This window comes from Talpa occidentalis, unplaced genomic scaffold (genome assembly GCF_014898055.3).
Source record: "Talpa occidentalis isolate TD23 unplaced genomic scaffold, MPIMG_talOcc4v2.1 talOcc4.986, whole genome shotgun sequence".
Taxonomy (NCBI): domain Eukaryota; kingdom Metazoa; phylum Chordata; class Mammalia; order Eulipotyphla; family Talpidae; genus Talpa; species Talpa occidentalis.
In genome coordinates, this window is record NW_023605401.1 from 2,697 (window position 1) to 23,166 (window position 20,470).

At 40.1% G+C, this 20,470-nt stretch overlaps 1 long non-coding RNA gene across 1 annotated transcript; it reads right to left on the minus strand.

The window, feature by feature from the left end:
• Positions 1–5,039: 5,039 nt before the first annotated feature.
• LOC119237514 (uncharacterized) lies at positions 5,040–19,950 on the minus strand. The gene is made up of 4 exons (XR_005123367.2): positions 19,793–19,950; positions 18,725–18,857; positions 12,358–12,441; positions 5,040–5,200 (listed from the first exon to the last, which is right to left on the minus strand). It is a non-coding gene; the product is annotated as an uncharacterized LOC119237514 (long non-coding RNA).
• Positions 19,951–20,470: the final 520 nt, after the last annotated feature.

A 20,470-nucleotide genomic window follows, 5' to 3' on the forward strand; every position in this document is an offset into this window, starting at 1 on the left:
TGGGATTATTCCTCACTACTCTCTCAATTTTCTCCACTCTCTTCCATCTTCTCTCCTATCCAGACTGTGTAAATCACCTATTTCTTGTCTAAAGACCGTCTTCTTGGTCAGGATGATGAAACCATTAAGCACATGGACTCTGAAGCCACAAGGACCTGCTGTGAGGGTCCTGGTCTCCACACTTACCAGCAGGGTGACTTTGGCCAGTGACTCCTCATGTTAGAGTCCCAATTTCCTCATCTGTGAAGCAGGGGATATTATAATGCCAGCTTTAAGCATTGTTACGAGGCTTTAATGAGTCGTTAGAACAATATGGATATAAGGTGTGAAGATAGGATCCAAGCACAGTCCCACACTTCCCACATGTTCCCAAGAAGAACATTGTGCTTGCTGCAGGACATGCTGACAAGCTCACAATCACATTGCCTGCAAAGATCTCAGATGCAGCTCAGCAACCTTCTGCCTCAGGCACATGCAAAACTTTTTTGGAATGGCTGAGCAATGAAGCAGCAGTGGCTCTAGGTATGCCCCCAATATTCTTTATTTCAGACCCTACAGGGCAAGGGTTGGAGTCCTTCACAGCACAAAGTAGGGTAGGCACATCCACACTGCCTATCTGCTAGAATAGACCTGCTTGCCCTGGAGGCCCATGTGGTGCAAAGGGCTGGCACTTGTGCTGTTAAGTAAAAGTCGTACCACTTCAGTCCCGGGATGCATATTGTCCTCAGCGACCTTGAATAATGTACCCATCTCTTCCTTTTGACCCTGGTAACACTTATTCTCTTCTGTGGCACAACCTGACCACTTAATGAAATACATAGAAACCGCTGAATAAATGAGAGCTAATCAGGAGCTACAACATATCTAAATGGCATCAATTGTAAGAAATGTCATTGTTTTTGAACCAATAAGGAAAAAAAATGCTTCCAGTTAAGTAGTTACATGTCATTGATTGATTCTGACTTCCGAGATTAAAATGGGAAAATAACGTGCAGTCTAGAATCCACGAAATAGAGTATTATTATTGTGTATATGAAAAAGGCACTTGTGACTTCTCTAATTAGGTTGTAAAAATGCTTCCTTATTGATGCAGAAATGAATTTAAATATCAGTATGCACGAGCTTATAAATGACATCTAATTTTTAAATCCCCTCTACACTGCGTCCACACAGTCACTTTCCAGAGTCACGTACTGTCCTTTGCACATATTTCCATTTGGTGACTGACTTTCATGCTATCAGCATTTAATTTCCCTTTAGAAAGTATTTGTTTAAATAATCTCCATTATTGCGCCCATGCTCTACTGTCTATTCCTTCGATTTCCGTAGTATTTAAAGGCCAGAATCTCATGTTTAAAGTCCTGCAATAAAGATGAGTTATCAGATGCTCAGTTTGTCTTTTCATGCTAGAATTTGTTGTACATAATTATTAATTTCAGGGCTTCTGTCTTAGTTTGAGCGTTTCAGCAGAGTGGATAGTGTCCCCTACCTTCTCTTCACTTTTCTCAGGAGCAACCCTACCAACTTCTCTTGGAGCTGCTTCTCTCAAAAAGCGCCCCTTCGCTAATAGGGTTTTTCTGGGCAGTGGCTTTGCTATGATTAATTATCATGAACCCAAGTTGGACCTTTGGCTTTCTGGCGCTTAGCTGAGTAGCCAAGACATTTCTCTAGACTGAGATAGCTGGCTTCAGTTCTAATTAATGATCAGTCGTTATCAGCTTCGTTTAGGCTTTTTGCTCTCTGACTTTTTGGCTGGATAGCCTAAACACTTCCCAGATCCAAAGAGCTGGCTGAAATTTATGTTCCTTTTTTGGCACTGTCTTGATCATTCTGATGTTTTCCCGGATCTGGAAAAAGATTTTAATTGTTTACAGTCATGATTAATGGGTTTGCTATGGCTTTGATAGTCCATTATTTAGAATGATAGAAACTAAAAAACAAATGGCTATGTTATATAGCCCTTTGGGGATATTTCAGTCAATCCTTTTTAAGGAGTTACTGTTTTGTTTCCTTCTCAATTACTATTAAGTTAGTAATATTTCATTACAATTGAACTTTAAACTATCACTATTTCTAACTCCTTTCTCCCCATGGACTCTTTCAGGCTGTAGAATTTCTTCTTGTTTCAGCAGAGTCCTTTTTCAGAGTCATCTCACTATATATCTGAAGTTAGCCACATGCTAAGACAATTTGGTATCAGCTTGCTTGCGAATGCAGAGTTCTTACCACTTTATCCTCTTTAACCTCTATCACAAAGCTCAGTGAACTTTGATTTCTTACTCTCAACTAAATAAATGAATCTCTTAGACTCCACAATCACTTTCTGGTTAATAACCACATTTGACCCAGTAACTAATCCACACTCAAACTACAACCCCAAGTTCATTTTTACCAGCAATTTTTATTTTGCACTCATAACTTGTCCTATTAAGTTCTAGTTCATGTCAGAGGTTCTTCTTGGCAGCCAGCTATTATTTATGAAGGCTGTTTCTGTTGTGAATTGGTTCATTATTAACCGAGTCTAGATGACCTCTGTTTTCCAAATACTTGATTTAGATGGAAATACATGTTTTCTCTCCTAGAACTTTTTGTGACTGGCTTCTTTGTTTCCAAAAGGAAAAGAAGAAAAAAAAAATAGAGAATTTGAAAGAGGTGATGGTGTCTATTCTTTCCTATTTCTAGTGTGATTATTGCACATCCAATTTCATATGACATTTTCTTAACAGTGACACTAAAAGACAAACTGCTTTCAATTATATTTGATGGCTTAAATCAACAAAGACCTGGTCTACTGTTTATTCATTTCTATGCTGTTGCAACTACCTATATATTTCTTGTTCGATGTTAACAGACATTTTTCATGGTAAAAAGCATCTTCTCTAAGTTTACCAATGACTTTGCTTTGAGAGAAAACCTAGTTTGGGGGAGTAATCTCATTTTTTTTCATCTCTCTACTGTAATTGATACTACTGACCCTTCACTCCTTGAACCCCTTTCCTCCCTTAGTTTGAATGACCCTACAAAGTCCCTGTTCTCTCCCTCCCTCTTCAATAATTCTCTGTCTTCTCCAAGACCCCCCGCTTAATCCTCCCATCCTCTAATACTAGACCACCCCAACAGCTGTCCTTATTAGCCTTTGCTACTCTGTCACTACACGCCTCTGTGGGGAATGTACAGCTTCTTACAGCTTTAATCATCATTTCCATAATATGTGACTCCAATCTCTCAAACTCAGTTCTCTAGCTTGAGTTCTGGTCCACATTTTGTTTAGAAAATTTCCTCCAGGGTATCCCGTTATCATCTCACATTCACTTTTTCACTTCCTTAACCAATATTTATTGTATGCCTGTGATATTCCCTGAAGACATAGTGATGATCAAATACTATTGCTGCCCTCCAAGAGCTGGCAACTTGGTAGAATTTAAAATAGGGGTCTATATAAAATTATTTGTCTATCAACACACACCAAAAATAACTGTCCTCCAAATCCACTTTGTTTCTCTCTTTCCCATTTTCTGTTCCCTATTTATAATTATCCCTTCATCCTCACAATCATCCAAGTGGTAATTCTGAGACCTATTTCTTGTGAATTAGTCAGATTTCCTCCGCAATGATCTGTATAACAAGCATGCCCAAATTTTAGCAACTTGCAGGCATTTATCTCATAATTATAGATTTACCAGTCAAAAGCCATAATGACAACATCTTTGTTTGTTTTCAGGATTGCTTTGACTGTTCAGAGTCTTTTGAGTGCCCATATAGATCTTAGGATTGTTTTCTTTTTTCTTTTGTTTTCTTTTTTTTTTTTTAATTTATTTATTTATTTATACAAGCACTGGGTACAGTCAGAAGAGCGGGAGGGTGAGAGAATTCACCAGAGCCAGAGCAGAGAACAGAACAGGCAGACCGACGAAGTGTACTGCTGAGCAGAGCAGCGGGCGGCAGGAGAGGTCTGCGCACCATGTGGGACCCTCACCAGGCGGCCACGGATCGAACCGGCGCTGCAGCGGCTGCGGGCAGCTTCATAGCCCAGCGCTCAACCGCTGCGCACCGGGGAGGCCCTGCTTTCTTTTTTCTATAAAAAAAGTTGCTGTTGGAATTTTGATAGGTATTCATTGAATCTATAGATTTGCAGACCTCTTAAAGCCTCTGTTTGAAATCATTCATAAGTCCAAATCCAGGAGCAGTGAGACAAGATCCCCTTTCTACCCAGGAAGTGAAGGAAAAATTGGCGAATATTTACTAAATAATCATATACTCCATATTCCTTTCCTTTATCATCATCAACAACAATCAGCTACCCAAAGAGTCTTGTTAATTTTTCTTCACTGTATCAATATCTCCTATATTTAGCACTTTCCCAGCCATTAGTCCTGAGGTTGCAGCATGCGTCTTAATACCTCACACCTCTCTCCTGAAAAAACAGAAGTTGTCTCCAAAGTGTACTGTTCTCCAAACTGTTCTCCAAAGTGTACTGTTTTACATTCCCACCAGAAATGTATGAGAGTTCTGGTTGTTCCTATCTTCACTAGCATGTGTGTTGACAATTTTCTTTCCTTTTTTAGCCTTTCCAAAAGCCTTTCTCACTTTGTCTTAATTGGCTTTTACCTAGAGACTAACAATGATGAGCATTTGGGATAGTAAATCTACTTTGGTGAAGTATCTGTCCTAATCTTTTACTGATTTTCATTGGGTGATTTGAATTTTGAAAGTTTTGTATATATACTGGATACATGCATACATGTCAGGTAAGTTGTTTAGCAAATAAATGCTCCCAATCTGTGACTTGTCTTTTTAATTCTTTTGTGACAAGATACCTCCTTGTCTCCCACTCTATGAAAAACAATTTGCTGCTGGAATCTAAATGAAAGTTGACATGAAATGCAAGTCTATATTTTGAGAAAGGAAAGAAACAATGTAAGTAGATTAAGAACTAACTCACAATTGTGAGTTGCTTCGCCTTTTTACTTTGAATATGTTACTCACTTTACAAACTGAGCTTTAAGAAAATAAAATAATGTTTATAACTTTACCTTCAAAAGAGTTGTGCTTTGTGATTTCTGTAAGCCAGGGAAGCCATCTGCCCTTCTGCTTCCCATAATTCTTTCCCACTTTTTTTCCTCATCTCCAATTTTAATTTCATCCTTTATCTCCATGTGTGTGTTCTTGCTGATCCCTTAATGATCTGTGAGAAGTGTCTCTGTAACAAAATGCAAGGGAAAAATGCAGGAAGCTAGAGAAAGAGCAGTAGGTTCAAGTCCTGACCCTCAGGCAAAATACTGCCTAGGGAGCAGTCCTTCAAGCAGTCCTGAGACTGCTGGGTATTTATTCCTCAGGCAGCAAATGGTAACAATGCCACTGTGCCTCTCCAACACCCACCCTCCCTGTCCCAGTGTGCCAACTGTCATCTTTCTTTTACTTCCAGAGCCTTTAAACATATAATTCCTTCCACAGGAGACCTTAGCACTACTTCCCATCTTGCCTGCCTCCTTCACAACCTTGAGACTTCAGTTCAAATTCTGCCTCCTCCAAGAAACCTCCCTGACAGCCATCAAAGATCTTTGTCCCCCACACTGATTTATCTCTATAAAAAATCCTGCCTGTTTCCTTCATAGCTAACATCGCAACTGGTAATTGTCCTGTTGAGCTTCGATTTTTTTATTTTACTTTTTGTCATTTTGTCATCTTCCCACTCTTACTGAATTCTTAAGGTACGGACTGGGTCTTGTCAATTGAATTCATAGCCTCAGGGATAATACCCAGCACATAATAGGCACTCAATATACATCCCTTTACTGAATGAATGAATATATGACTACCCTCTCTGGTAATGCAACCAATGCACCAGCTCCCCTTTAAAGAGATTTCTGAGCAGCTCTTTGCTATACTGATTCCAAATTCTAGTCAGAGGTCTAAAGAGGGTACTCCAACTAGGTAGGCAGGTGGAGTATTTTCTAAGGTTAGTTACAGAGGAATTCTCCCTAAGGAACACTTAGAACAGAGGAAAGTAATCCCTGGATTATTTCCCTAACAAAGGGCATTGAGACTTGATCTCAAACTGAATCAGTGTCCAATACAGAGTTCAATTTTAGCCACTTTTATTAATCATCCTTATAAAATGACACTTAACCCATCAACAGGAAACACTGGAGGCATCATGACAACTTTATAGCAAGATGGGACACTGCTTTTAGCCCAGGATATTAGAAGAAAAACATTAATGTTAAATGTTCTTGAACAACTGCAAAAGACAGTAACTTTCCTCTTACTGAGCATATATATATACCTATATAACACATATATATACATATATACATACATATATACACAACTATGTATAAGCACTAAACTCAGACTTGACATGCAAATATATTCACTTTGCTCTTCCCCCTTTGTACTCATAGTTCATTAACCCATATTTTATAAATGTTCACAAAGTTCTGAAACTTCATATATATTTTGGTAGCTGCTGTTGGTTTTAGTTAATTAAAGCAACTGTGACTCTACTGAACATTGAGCCAGAGGTTAAGTCAGAAGGACAATAAATACAAACAGCACTTTTCTTATCCACCAGTTTTTAGTCTAGTATGAAAAATAAGATGTATATGCAATTGGAGACAGGATAATCAGTTTGTGCCATAGAAAACCAGAGACAAATGGCTGCGGGAGTTTTTTAGGGAAATCGCTTCTAAATGGGGAAGGTATTCATGGAGGAAGTGTCTTTGGGGGAGTACCTGGAGATGTGATCATGAACTAGAATAAACTGAGAAGAGCCCACCGCATGAAAGAACAGAATAAAAGGGACACATGAAGGACGAGTGTTCATCTCTCTAGATAATTCAGCGTCTGAAGGAAATTCATATGAAATAGTCTTCCCTCAACTGATGAACAGATAAACAAAATGTTGAATAAACAGAATATTATTTGTCCATAAAAGGGAATAAAGTGCTCATATATAACAGGGATGAAACTTGAATGCATATGCTAATTTAAATAAGCCAGATGCATAAGATTAATATCATATGTAATGTCCAGAAAAGGCAAATTTAAGTAGACAGAAAATATATCAGTAGTTGTCTGGGCTGGAGAATGGGTGGGGACTGATGAAAGTAGACACAAAGGAACTTTTTAAGGTAAAGGAGACATTCTAAAATGTGGATTATGGTGATAATTGCACAACTCTATAAATTTACTTAAAAGCACTGAATTATTCACTTAAAACAGGTGAATATTATGGTATGTAAATCATAGTTCGATAAAGCTAGAAAACGTTAATTTAAAAAAACATAGGCAGAATTGAAATCATTATAATATACTTGAAAAAAAAATTTTTTCTGTAGCCAGACAGAAAAGCTTATTTTGTCCATTTGTATTCTACTGAAGGAAAAAGTCTACTACCCTCCCCCCATCCCTAGTGAGCCCTTAGTTCTGCACTGTGTGGAGCAAAGGAAGGGGGGAGATTTTGCTGCTCAGGGGTCTTATATATGATTTTGCATCTCTTGACTAATTCCTGGTGAAATCCGGCAAGTGATAAAATCCTGGAATGGAACCTAGAAGGGCCCTCAAGGACCATCTTGTGCAAATCTTTCATGTAATTGAAGCTAGAGTGAAAGTAGAGAACCCTCTTATAGCTTATTTGCTCCAGATACCATATCTGGTGAACGGCCAGGTTATAATCTGCCCCAGGTGCCCCTAGTCCTAATCCAAAGTCCTCCATTGTGCTGCCTCTCCCATTTCCTAGTCTTTTTCACCCCCAGTTATCTTCTAAGAAAAAATAAATGCAGTAAATTGTATCTGCCCCATCTGTTTCACAGGGTTATGTGAAGATCAAAAGAGATCAATGATGCGAAAAAGCTTTCAAAAAGCAGAAATCCTTTACGAATATAAAGTGCTGTTGTAGTAGTACTAAAAGGTCAGTTGCAGGTGATTCAAGCTCAGAATCCAGCCCAAAGATCTACAAGGATAAACTTCCAGGAAATGCATTCATCTGTCCTGATGGTAACATGAATCTCTGGTTATAAATAGAATCTCTCACAAGGAGGTGGCAGGGAAGTTTGAGCACCATTCCTTTAATTTTCCAGAACATTTGCTTATTCCAGAACATTATTTTCCTGCTGTCTAATTTGATGATAATGAAACTTAGTCTGTGTGCATTCAACTATGATTCTTCAAATAACAAAGATGAAAGTGAAGACTGGGTTTTGATATCTGTAGCCTAGAATTATTTATTTTAATCCCCCTCCGTTGAAAACATCCATTTCTGTAGGGAAACCATAAAGGCCCTGTGTGTCCACCAGCACCTGGAACTCCCCAAGACTGTAAACTAAGTGTATTTTGGAGTGTATTAATCTCTGCTAAAGGATTCCCTCAACCAACCTCCTTCCTTAAGCCTCCTACCTCCCACACAGTGGTGGAACTTGCTAGGAATCCCCAGCAAAATGAGAGCTCAGAAAGCCAGTCATGGTGGTTGGCCCAGGGAAAACACCAGGTGCAGAGCGCAGCACAGAATGTGATCTGGGAAAACATTTATAAATCAAGCAGGTCCCAGGGAGTAAAAGTACAAGTTAGCAAAAAATAACAACAAAGTGGCCATGAAATGTTAAATCAAACCAATCCAACAGCAAGCTAATTACTGTGACCTCTACAGAAAACCCAGGTGAAGACTGAATGATAAGCTTGGAAAGAGCAGGAGTGGCATTGTCACCTCCCACATCTGGCTACTTTTTATGTATTGAAGGATTAGCCCTTTAACTGTGATATATGTTACAAATGTTTTTTCCCAGTTGTCATATGACTTTGTTATGATTTTTTAAATTTCCCAAGCAAATATATTTTATTTTCAGGTAGTTTGAATTATCAGTCTCTGTGTGTGTGTGTGGCACCTGGATTTTGAATTGTATTTAGAAATCATCTCTCACGCCTACATATTTTCTCCTAATGTGGGTGGGTTTCATTTTTGATCCATCTGGGGCTTATTCTTGCATATACTATGTAGTGGCCCTTAAAACATTTATTAAGAAGTCCATTTTTGCCTCAGTACTTGGAGATGCCACCTTTATCACAAACTAAATTTCCACACAGATTCCTCAACTTTCTACACATGCTGTTCTACTGGCTCACTCTCTGAGGGTCACTATCACAGCTTTTAATTACAAAGGATTTATGGTACTTTAAAGCATCTAGCTGATATCTTTTCCCATAGTGTTTTTAACAACTATTCTTGCATGTTTTGTTTTTCTGTGTGAACTTAGTATCAACTTGCCTCATTTCAGAAAAAGGCTTATTGGTATTTTTGGTGGGCTGGTACTGGCTTTAGGAAGAACTCCTATCTTCATGAAATTTAATGATACTGAGTCATCTTCCTCAAGAACAGAGATGTCTTTCCATTTATTCAAGTCTACTTTAATGTCTTTCAAGAGTATTTAAAAATTTTTTAAATATAAAACTACATTTGTTTTTTAATTTACTCTTAAGCATTGTATTTTTTGTTGCTACATTCTGTCAACTTTTTGAAGCCAAAGTGATCTAGGTACTTCTCTCCATCCAGTTCAAAGAGAAACATATTTTTCCACTCCATTTGGTTTTTCCCAGTTGCCCAGTTCACTAGGCTCTGGAGTTACTTGAGAGTTTCTCTAGTGACCATGTTGGAAGGACAAGAAACAATAAAAGTAGGTCTCCGGATTTAAGACAAGATGACATAAGACAGTGGTGAAGAGGCCTTTCAGGTCTTAGCATGAAAAAAAAAATCACATCTGTCTGGGGGCAAAGATAAGAAGTTGCAGCGTTCTCACATATTTAAAAATCTGAAATTGGATTTAACCGGCCTGTTTTTCTCAGTCAAGAAAACTCTATCAATCTTTGTGACATCTTGGACAATCTTCTAAATCCTCTTTCCTCTTCTTGGTCTGATATAATACAGTCTACTTATGAGTAATAGTATTGAGTAGATAAATCCCTTCTATAAATTCTCCTTTCTTAATATTTCCCTGATACTTTCATGATCCAAACTCCATGTGGCCACTGGAATCTCGAGCAGATAGCTGTCTCCAAGGCTATCTATAAAGCCAGGATAGAGAAAGGCCCAGTGAAAGGTGGTACACATCTCAGACAGCACATAGCTGTCAGATTTCAGACTCAGGGGTCTCGTGTTGGTTTTCTCAGGTAACTTTACTCTAGGCTAGCCAACAATCCTTTTTCCCAATGCCTCTCTTCCATGGCACTTTATTTCTTTAGCCCAAAAAGGACTGAGTGAGAAATATAAACAGATCATGCAGCAAACAGTAAAGAGAAAGCAACTGAAGACCTACAGCAATTACTGAGTCCTGGCGGTTGGCAGGAATGGGAAGGCAAAGTCTGCCATACTATAATATCCCTTTCTCGACCAGTTTTACTCCTGAACTCCTAAACACTCTTCAAGGTCAAGCTTAGCCATCACTTTTGATACATAATTATTAATGACACCCCACTATCAAAAATATAATTGCTCCCTCATCTGTCTTCCCATTAAATTTAAGCAAGCTTCTCTTAACATTTCAATCACATTTTATTATGAGTTGTCTCATTATTTGTTTATATCCCTGTCTACCAACAAGTTTTCAGAGGCTTAAAGGGCAAAATTGTGTTTCATTCATTTCAGTAATTTCAACATCTAGTAATTTAACTGACAGGAGGACATTTGAATTTTTTCCTTTTCACCATTTGGGATCTTTTCATCATAGCCTCAGTGGAAGTGGTGCTTATAAGTAATATCTAGCTCCATTTATCCCAAGAGATCCAAGATAGAGTTCCCTGGTGAAAGCATGGAATGTGCTCCAAACCTGTCTCCTTTTTGGCCCATTAATAAACTCCAAATTGATAAAATGGAAAATTGTTATGATAACACATCTAGGCACATTTTAGAGACATTAATTAAAATATTGCTAATTTTATATGACAAAGACTGATGAGGAAAAAAAATGGATGACAAATAGAGCTACAGTATCTATGAATTCCCTTAATGAATTGCTAAGTGACCCAACAATATTTTTCTGCCTTTTGTCTACTATTCCATACAATGTGTGACAACTATAAAGACGGGTGAGATGACATATCAGACATATTCCCAAGATCATTCCTATGGACTGGTATGAAGACAAGGATACAAGCATATTGCAGCAATTTCAAATGCATTTACTGAACTTCCTATCTCTCTCTCCCTACCTCAAAAAAAAAAAGTGTACTGCAATATCTGGGAGTAAAATGGCAAATTTTAAGAACAACACATCCACTCTTACTAATTTGTTTTTTTAAATGCATGAAACTCAGTTCTTCATCATTACTAGTAAAATTATTCCAGCATACCTCTGTTTGGACACACCAGTGTTTTGTGAAACCCAGTTGGTAAAATCCATGGCTATAATCCTGTAGGCTTAAGGCCGACCATCATCATACTGCTATGCATAGTAATTATGAAAAGGGGGTTCTGTCCAGTGTGTCACCACAATATTCTCATGAATAGTGGTGACCGAGAATGAAGCTGCATTGTCCCATAAGATGTTCTAAAGCTCAGAGTTCTGGCAAGAATGGGATGGCAAATTTAAAAGGAGAGATTAAAAAGAGTTTGGGACTATTTGTGAAGATATGGACAGGTTTAAGAGAAACCAGCAAAGATGGAAAAACATCCTGGGGCCAGCACTAACAAAGAGTTGCTACTACCTACTTGGAGGGGAGAGCTAGAGAGAACCAGAGAGAACTCAGCTATCAAATGAGGCCTACAAGATGTGGCTACTGACAATCTCTGTCCAGCAGACCGTGAGCCAGTGGAATAAATCCTTCAAGGTCTCTTGCATTATCCCATCTGTGCCTATTCAGGGGCATAGGCCAGAAATGCAGGCCATAAAGGTCAGCCTTCTCTGAGAGCAGGGTGAGGGATGCAAAATATGCGTGGATCAACAGATGAAAACACCCTAGCTCTTTTCTTGATTCTGCACGGTAATTTTGAGCATATATTTTTTCAGTGTACCAGACAAGATTTGAGTCATTTTCTACTTGGTCTAAATATAAAAAATCAGCAAAACCAGAAACAATAAGACTCACAAGTGTGCGACCAACCCCCTTGGAAATGTACAGCTTCATCTCAAACCTAAATAAAATGAAATCTTGGCCATGCCTTTCCCAGACCAATTTAATTAACTTTGTCAGGAAAAGTTTTAAGTGCCTCACTCCATCTTCGTTTTCAGATTATCAATTAGGCAGAATGCAAAGATAAAACTTAACAACATTATACTGGGGCCGGAGAAGGGGAAAAAACCTGAAAAGGAGAAGAAATAACATAAGGGGATTTTTTCCATCCTGTTCTTTTTTAATTCTTGTACTTACTCATTAGAACTTTGATGGCTGACAGAATTAAAAGTCCCCTGCATTCACTTTGATAACACATCTCCTGCTCCAGCTGGAATCCTTCTAGAGGAACAAGCAAGGTAAAAAGTAATTAGTGAGTTAGGGTTAGGGTCAGGAGTATACCCTCCCTATTGCACAGGTGGTGCCTTCATTTTTAGTTCAAGCTGTCTCAGCTCAAAGTTAAGAGGACTCCAAATATTGACTCTTTAATGTTGCATTTTACTGATTGTTAAAATAATGCAAGCATATTAATTTTACATAATTTGCCAAACCATATAAAGAAGAAACCAGAAGCTATGCCATGTCCTCATCTGACAGTACTAACTATTGCTAACATTTAACTCTAGTATCTTACAGTCTTTTTTCTATACCCAGATATCCCAGGGAGGCATTACAGACTGCATGCTGTTTGGCATCTTCCTTCATTATAATTACCATTATTCAACAATATCCCCTATGCCATTATATAAATTTTAGAATAATAAGATTTTAATACTGTAACACTTATGTGCTCTAACAGAATATCACAACCTGGGGGACTTAAACACCCAGCACCACTGGGTGACAGATAAACACTTACCTCCCACAGTTCTGGGGGCTGAAAATCCAAGATCAGGATACCTACATGGCTGGGTTCTGGTGAAAACTCTCTTCCTGGTTTATGGACTGCATTCTCTTCATATCCCCTCATAGTAAGATAGAAAACTCTCTTCTTATAAGTACACCAATCCCAGTTTTCCCAGCACCATTTATTGAACAAACTTTCTTTGCTCCAATGCATATTCTTTGCTCCTTTGTCAAAGATTAGTTGACCATAAATCTGTGGGTTTATTTCTGGATTTTCTATTTGATTCCTTTGGTCTGTGTGTCTGTTCTTGTTCCAATACCATGCAGTTTTGATGATTATGGCTTTGTAGTATAGTTTGAAGTCTGGGAGTGTGATGCCTCCATTCCCTTCTCTTTTTTCAGGAGAGCTTTGGCTATTCAGGGTTTTTGGTGATTCCATATGAATTTCATCAATAATTGTTCTATTTCTTTGAAGAATGACATTGAAATTTTGATTGGAATAGCATTGAATCTGTAAATTGCTTTTGTAGGAAGGTCATTTTAATAATGTTTATTCTTCAAGCCATGAGCAGGGGATGTCTTTCCATTTCTCTGTGTCTTCTTCTATTTCTTTTAACAGTGTTTTAGTTTTCTTCATATAGGTCCTTTACCTCTTTTGTTAGATTTATTCCCAAGTATTTGACTGTTTTTTGTTTCTATAATAAAAGGAATGTTTTCTTTTAATTTCTTCTTCTTCAGATTTTTTGTTTGTGTATAGGAAGGCTACTGACTTTTGCGTGTTGATTTTGTATCCTGCCACTTTACTGAACTGATTGATTAGTTGAATTAGTTTTTCTGTAGAGTTTTTGGGGTTCTCTAAGCTTGACTACTACCTAACACCATGCACAAAACCAACTCAAAATGGATTAAAGAACTAGACATAAGACCTGAAACCATAGGGCCTCCCCGGTGGCGCAGCAGTTGAGCGCTGGTTGCGAAGCTGCCCGCGGCCTCCGCAGCGCCGGTTCGATCCCCGGCTGCTCCCTGGCCATCAGAGGAGGGTCCTGCATGGCACGCAGACCTCTCCTGCCACCTGCTGCTCCCCTCAGCAGTGTACTTCCATCCTTCTGCCTGCTCTGCTCCCTGCTCTGGCTCTAGTGAATTCTCTCACCCTCCCACGCTTCTGACTGCACCCAGTGCTTATATAAATAAATAAATTAATTAAAAAAAAAAGACCTGAAACCATAAAACACATAGAAGGAAATATAGGCAAAACACTACATGACATGCACCGCAAAGACATCTTTACAGACACATCACCCAAAGCAGTGATAGTGAAGGCAAAGATAAACAGCTGGGACTACATCAAATTAAAGAGCTTCTGCACAGCAAAAGAGACAATAACAAAAACAAAGAGAAACCCCACCGACTGGGAGAACATTTTTGCACGCAACACTAATGATAAAGGACTGATCACAAAAATCTGCAAAGAGCTGATGAGACTCAACAACAACAAAGAAAATAATCCAGTCAAAAAATGGGCAGAAGAGCTAAAAAAAACACTTCTCTGAAGGGGAAATGCAAATGGCCAACAGGCATATGAAAAAATGTTCAACATCACTTGTAATCAGAGAAATGCAAATCAAAACTACCATGAGATACCATCTTACACCAGTGAGAATGGCACCTATTAAAAAAACTAGCAACAACAAATGTTGGCGAGGGTGTGGAGAAAAAGGAACTCTCCTGCACTTTTGGTGGAATGCAAACTGGTCCAACCACTATGGAGAGCTGTGTGGAGATTTCTGGACCTACTAAACATAGAGCTTCCATATGATCCAGCAATTCCACTCCTAGGTATTTACCCAGAGGACACAGAAACATCAATTCCAAAGAGCACCTGCACCCCTATGTTTAGAGCAGCACTGTTTACAATAGCTAAGCTTTGGAAACCACCCAAATGCCCAAAAATAGATGACTGGATCAAGAAGATGTGGTACATATACACCATGGAATATTACTCAGCATTCAAAAAAGATAAACACATGCAATTTGCAGCAACATGGATGGCGCTGGAAGGGATCATGCTCAGCGAAATAAGCCAGAAAGAAAAAGAAAAATACAGATGGTCTCACTCATAGCAGGAATCTAGAAAACTTAAATAAGGGACCAGGAAAAGAATAACTATAAGAAAGAAAATATCAAAATCAACAACCAACTATGAACCAGAGACACTCTATGGGAGGTGGGGGGCGGGGAAAAAAGGGATTGGGTCAAAATAAGGGGGTTGTAATTGTATGGGGAATATAAAAATAAATTTTAAATTAAAAAAAAAAGTACACCAATCCCATACTGGGGCTCCACTCTCATGACCTAATTAGCGCCCTCCTTAACGGCCTCCTCCAGATACTATTCTTATTGGGGTTACGGTTCAATATATGAATTGGGGATGAGAAAGACACAAACATGCAGCCAATAACAGATGGTTACACTTCAATGTGTTTAAACATTCCCCAATTATTGAACATTAGGGTTTTCCAATTTTCCTTATTACAAATAAGATTGCTGTGAACACCTTCAGTCATGAATGTTTAAATCTATGGCAGATACATTAGAACAAATTTCTTGAAGCGGAGTTACAAAGTTCAAGTTTCACTTTAGATCTTGCCAAATTAGGAACCAAAAAGTTTATACTAATTTATGTTCACACCCACAGGCTGTAAGTCCCATTTTTATGGAACCTGGCTGACAGTGAGGTCTAAAATTTATTTTTCTCTCTCAATAGCATTTTGTTGTTTTTGTTTTTGGTTTTTTTTTTTTTTTTTTTTTTTTTGCTGACCTACCTTTGTTCTGCAAAGGTGAACATTTTTTCACACGTTGTAGAACATTTAACTCCCCTTCTTTGTGAATTGTCTGTTCCTGCAGTTTGGCTGCTCAACTTTCTTCTACACTTTTGTTCCTCTCCAGAGGATCACAAAACTTTGTACAACTTTATCCCAATTCATTAAGTGTTTTCAGATGGTTGGTTGCTTTTAACAGAGTGAGTTGATTCCAAAAATGTCATTTCACTTTAGTTTTTGACAGAGAAGGCTGTATGTTCAGTTGAATGCTGCCCAGATTGTTTTCCAAAACCATAACTAAAGTTATCTTAATTGTCTCTCTGAATATATGAAAATCCACAGTAGCCTGCAGTTTTCAGTTCATAAATACAAAGCTCTTGAAATGTGTTTCTTTTGCAGGCCTCTCTAGGCCTAATTAGGACTATATGATCCTTTTTAGGTATTGGGAAGAGGGAGGGAAAAAGAGTTGTGGCAGGCCTAGGCCTTTTGACATGAATTCTCAACTTGATATGAAGCCCAGAAATGTTACTACAAATGTGTGTTTGCGTGCCTGACGGCTTCCCTACTGTTTCCATGGAAGGTGATGATGAGATTATTTCTACACTTGGGCACACCTAGCAGTGAATGGTTTCTAGAAGTTAGTGATCCCGAAGGAGGCAGAAGGGAGCAAGAGGGAGTTAAGTGCATAGAATCAATTTCCACTGCAAGTTGACCAGTGATAGCAGGTAGTTTCAGTTCAGTGCTTTCCATTTTACAAAACACTTTCTCATACAGAATCTCATTTGACACGACAACGTATAGGTTGTTTGATACTATCACCCTCATTTTGTAGAGATGGTTAAATGATTTGCTCAGTCATACAATTAGTAAGTGTTAGTCAAAGCTCACACTCCCAGCTTCTAACTATAATACTCCAATTGTATTCTCCAGTCACCCCGGCACTTGGTTAACTGAGCACTCTTTAGAAATGTCACAAGAGCATAGAACAAGAATAGAAAAAAAAATAACAAGAAAGAAGAAAAGAAAGGGAGGGAGGTATCGAGAGAGACTGGCCACATACAACTTTGGTTACCATCTTACTCAGTGGGCTAGAGAAAAGGAAAGATCAGTGGATATAATCTTTTCAATGATCTTGGTCATTAGGTCTCATTATAAGCTACTCCCTGTGGCCTGTTGAAGATGTAGACATTTCTTTCTTTGCTGGCAATCCTTTTACAACACTGCAGTCATTGTTGACTCTACAAAATGTCATAGGATTTGTTCAGGCCAAAGCAAGCAGGCAGATGGCTAGGCTGGGGTCACTGTGCTGCCATGAATGTACACTCCTCCTGCGAGAGTCCACTAGGCCCTTCTCATCCATATCAGATTTGCCAAATTTGAGGTTTCTGAGACTGAAAACAAATCTAGGAGGATATTTTTGCTGATCTTTGGGGCAGTGGTAGCCCCAATAGTGGATTTAAGAATACTCTCTCACAACTTTGGCCTTTTCACTGAGTACCTGGATGAAGATAGGAAACATTTTTCCTTAACATCTATGTATACACCTACACAGATTACTAAGCATGGCTAAGCTTCCTGAGAGAAAAGGCATTTAGACTGTAACCTCTGTCCTAATTACCAGGAATATGCAAAACAACATGCCAGTCTCAGCCCCACTGACACCAGATTATGAGATAATAAAATACCATGTGGTTTCTATTCAAAAAAAAACTCACGCAGAATATCAGAGTCCTCATTCAAACTTCCAAAGAAAGAAAGAAAGAAAAAACCTAAGTGTTTGGAGGCTTCTGAATAAGGCAATACTGAAGCCCACCATAGTCACCCAGAAATGGGCCTTTGCCCCAGGTCATTTCTGTGAGTGTGCAATTATTGAGGGGATAATTGGGGGCACTTTGGGACACAGGACATTGGGAGGCTTTCCTCTGGTCACCACTTGCCTGAGAACTGTGTAAGCATGAGAGGGTCCTGGTATAGCCCTTTTAAAGGACTGATAAACTATCTCAGTGCTGTGATGATCAAGGAAGCACAACTCGACCTCAGGTAGAAATGAGAAAGACATTTGGGCAGCTCTGTCACAAATGTGGGACTGCACAATTCCCTGTTCCTCCTCCTCCTATATGTTCTGCCCTGGAGAACGGCATCACCATCCTTTAAGAAAAGCCTCCAAGGTGATGATGGAATAGGGACTAGAGCCCAGGCTTCCCATGTGGTTTCCACGATGCCATCCCACTGTTGCCTAATGACCAGTAAATTTTACTAGCTCTGAGCAAAATATTTGCAAAATGGAGTTTGCAGAATTTGACTCTCCCATTGTATGAGTCTAATAAACAGAAAAATATCTTTACGTAAGGCATTTCTACACCATCAAATAGCAAGGTCTACCTTATGAATTCACACGTCCCCATTTTCTAATCCACAGCATGGAAGCTGAGCCACATCACAGCATGCAGGGACAGAGTGTAACACTCACACTTTAATAGGACATTCATTAGTCAAGGAGGTAATGACACTGAGCAAACCCGTGGAAACGGAAATGCCGAGTTGATGTTTATGACTGTAGGACGTACAAAAACAGACACATGGGGAGAAACAATAACAGGTTTATTTATTTTTTTAAGATTTATTTTTATTTATTTATACAAGCACTGGGTACAGTCAGAAGCAGGGAAGGGTAAGAGAATTCACCAGAGCCAGAGCGGGGAGCAGAGCAGGCAGAAGGACCGAAGTGCACTGCTGAGGGGAGCAGCGGGCGGCAGGAGAGGTCTGCGCGCCATGCGGGACCCTCCTCCGGTGGCCGGGGAGCAGCCGGGGATCGAACCGGCGCTGCAGAGGCTGCGGGCAGCTTCGCAACCCAGCGCTCAACCGCTGCGCCACCAGGGAGGCCCAATAACAGGGTTTATTAATGGGGATGGGGAGGGGAAAAGAAAGAGGGAGAGAGAGACACAGAGAGATTCTCTTACCCTGGCAGTGTTGGTTGTTCAGAGTCTGGAGTCCAAGCAGTAGCCTGTCTTGGCAAGATGGCAGCAGGACCCGCAGTAGAGGAAGCAGCAGCCAGCCATGGGCCCCGGGAGAGAGGCTGATGCCAGCTGCACACTAGGAGAAAGAGGCAGGAGGTACATGGAGAGGGCCGGCCGGCGAGGGCATTGTCCGTGCCAGGAGCCAGTGCAGTGAGGCACAGCAGGCTGGGGCATCTGAGGAAAATGTGGCAAACGGGCCTGACACATGGCAGGAGTGGGGCAGCCTGGGCAGTGGGCCTTGGGAGAGGAGACCTTATAGCGGCAGGGACTAGGCCTGGCTTCCTCCACCAGAAGTCAAGGGAAGCAGAAGGCGAGTGTAGGGTAAGGTAAAAGGTATCAGGCTTTTCTGGCCTCCTGCCATCAGGATAGACGACGGAACCCCGCGGTCCTGAACGCATGCCTGATGGCGGGCACCTGAAGATGGGATCCACCTGGGCTAAGACTGGGCTTTTAAGGGCGGCATCACAGGGGACGCCCCCAGAAGCAGAGAAGCAGAAGCAGAGAAGTCGAAAGAAGAGAAGCAGAAGCAGAGAAGCCGAGAAGAGAAGCAGAAGCAGAGAAGCCGAGAAGAGAAGCAGAAGCAGAGAAGCTGAGAGAAGAAGCAGAGAAGCAGAGAGAACGCCAGAGAGCCCAGAGAGAGTGAGGATTGGCTGGGGGCTGGGAGGACTGCCAGCCTCCGGGCCCCCCAGCACCCTTGCCTGCCATGTGCCTGGTAAATCTAAATAAAAGACCTGCAAAAGCCACTGAGGACTCTGACTCCTCCTTGACCCAGTCTGCTGGATCAGAAACCTGCACTGTAGCCCGTCCTGCCCCTACAGCGAGCGAGAGGGAGAGCTGGCCACCGGTGTTCCCACTTGTAAGCTCCCAAGGCCGCTGGCTCCGCCCTCCTGCCAGTAGCCCCCTCACTCGGGATGTTGGGGTGGGTTGGGGCCACAGTGCCCAGAGGCAGGCAGCATGGCCTGGCCCAATCCTCCCCCCATAAGACAGCACGGATGGGCATCCTTTGCTCACCTAACGTTCCAATGTTCCAGCAAATGCCTCCAAAGAACTGTGCAGGTCATGGTCCGCTCCATTAACTGGTCACTCTCTGGCATGTTATGGTCAGTGCTGTCTGAGGACACCATGGCTGTTTTGTTCGGAAGTACTAGTTATTCACTCAATTGTGTCTGTTTCCCATTCTTCCTAATAAAAATAAAATAACCTCTGTAGACAAATAACAATTTCTTTTTCAGATTTAAAAATGCCTCTCCAGACATTCAAAAGCAACTGACATATTTATGATCATTTTCCAAAATTACATAAAATTGACATTGGGTGGTTTAAACTCTTAAAATTCAAAGATCACATAAAATCGAAAGGGAACTGGGAAATTTAGATTTATAGTCACGCCACATATTAGCCACAGGTGAAACAGCTATGTTCTAGGTTCCCACATCTCTTTACTGAGGAACAGGGATTGCACTAGGCTTTTCAATTAGGTGACTTAATTGATCCCACATCCCTCCTCTCACCTTTTTAAGACTATTTTATTTAAGCTTCTGAACTTGCAATGCCATGGAGATATGATTCATACAGTAGCTCAGAAAGTGTGCTGACCGCGAAAATTAGAAAAGCAATCTCTTGGTTATCTATTAAGTAATTTTTATAACTAGTCACTGTATATACCAACTTGATGATTACCATTTTTTC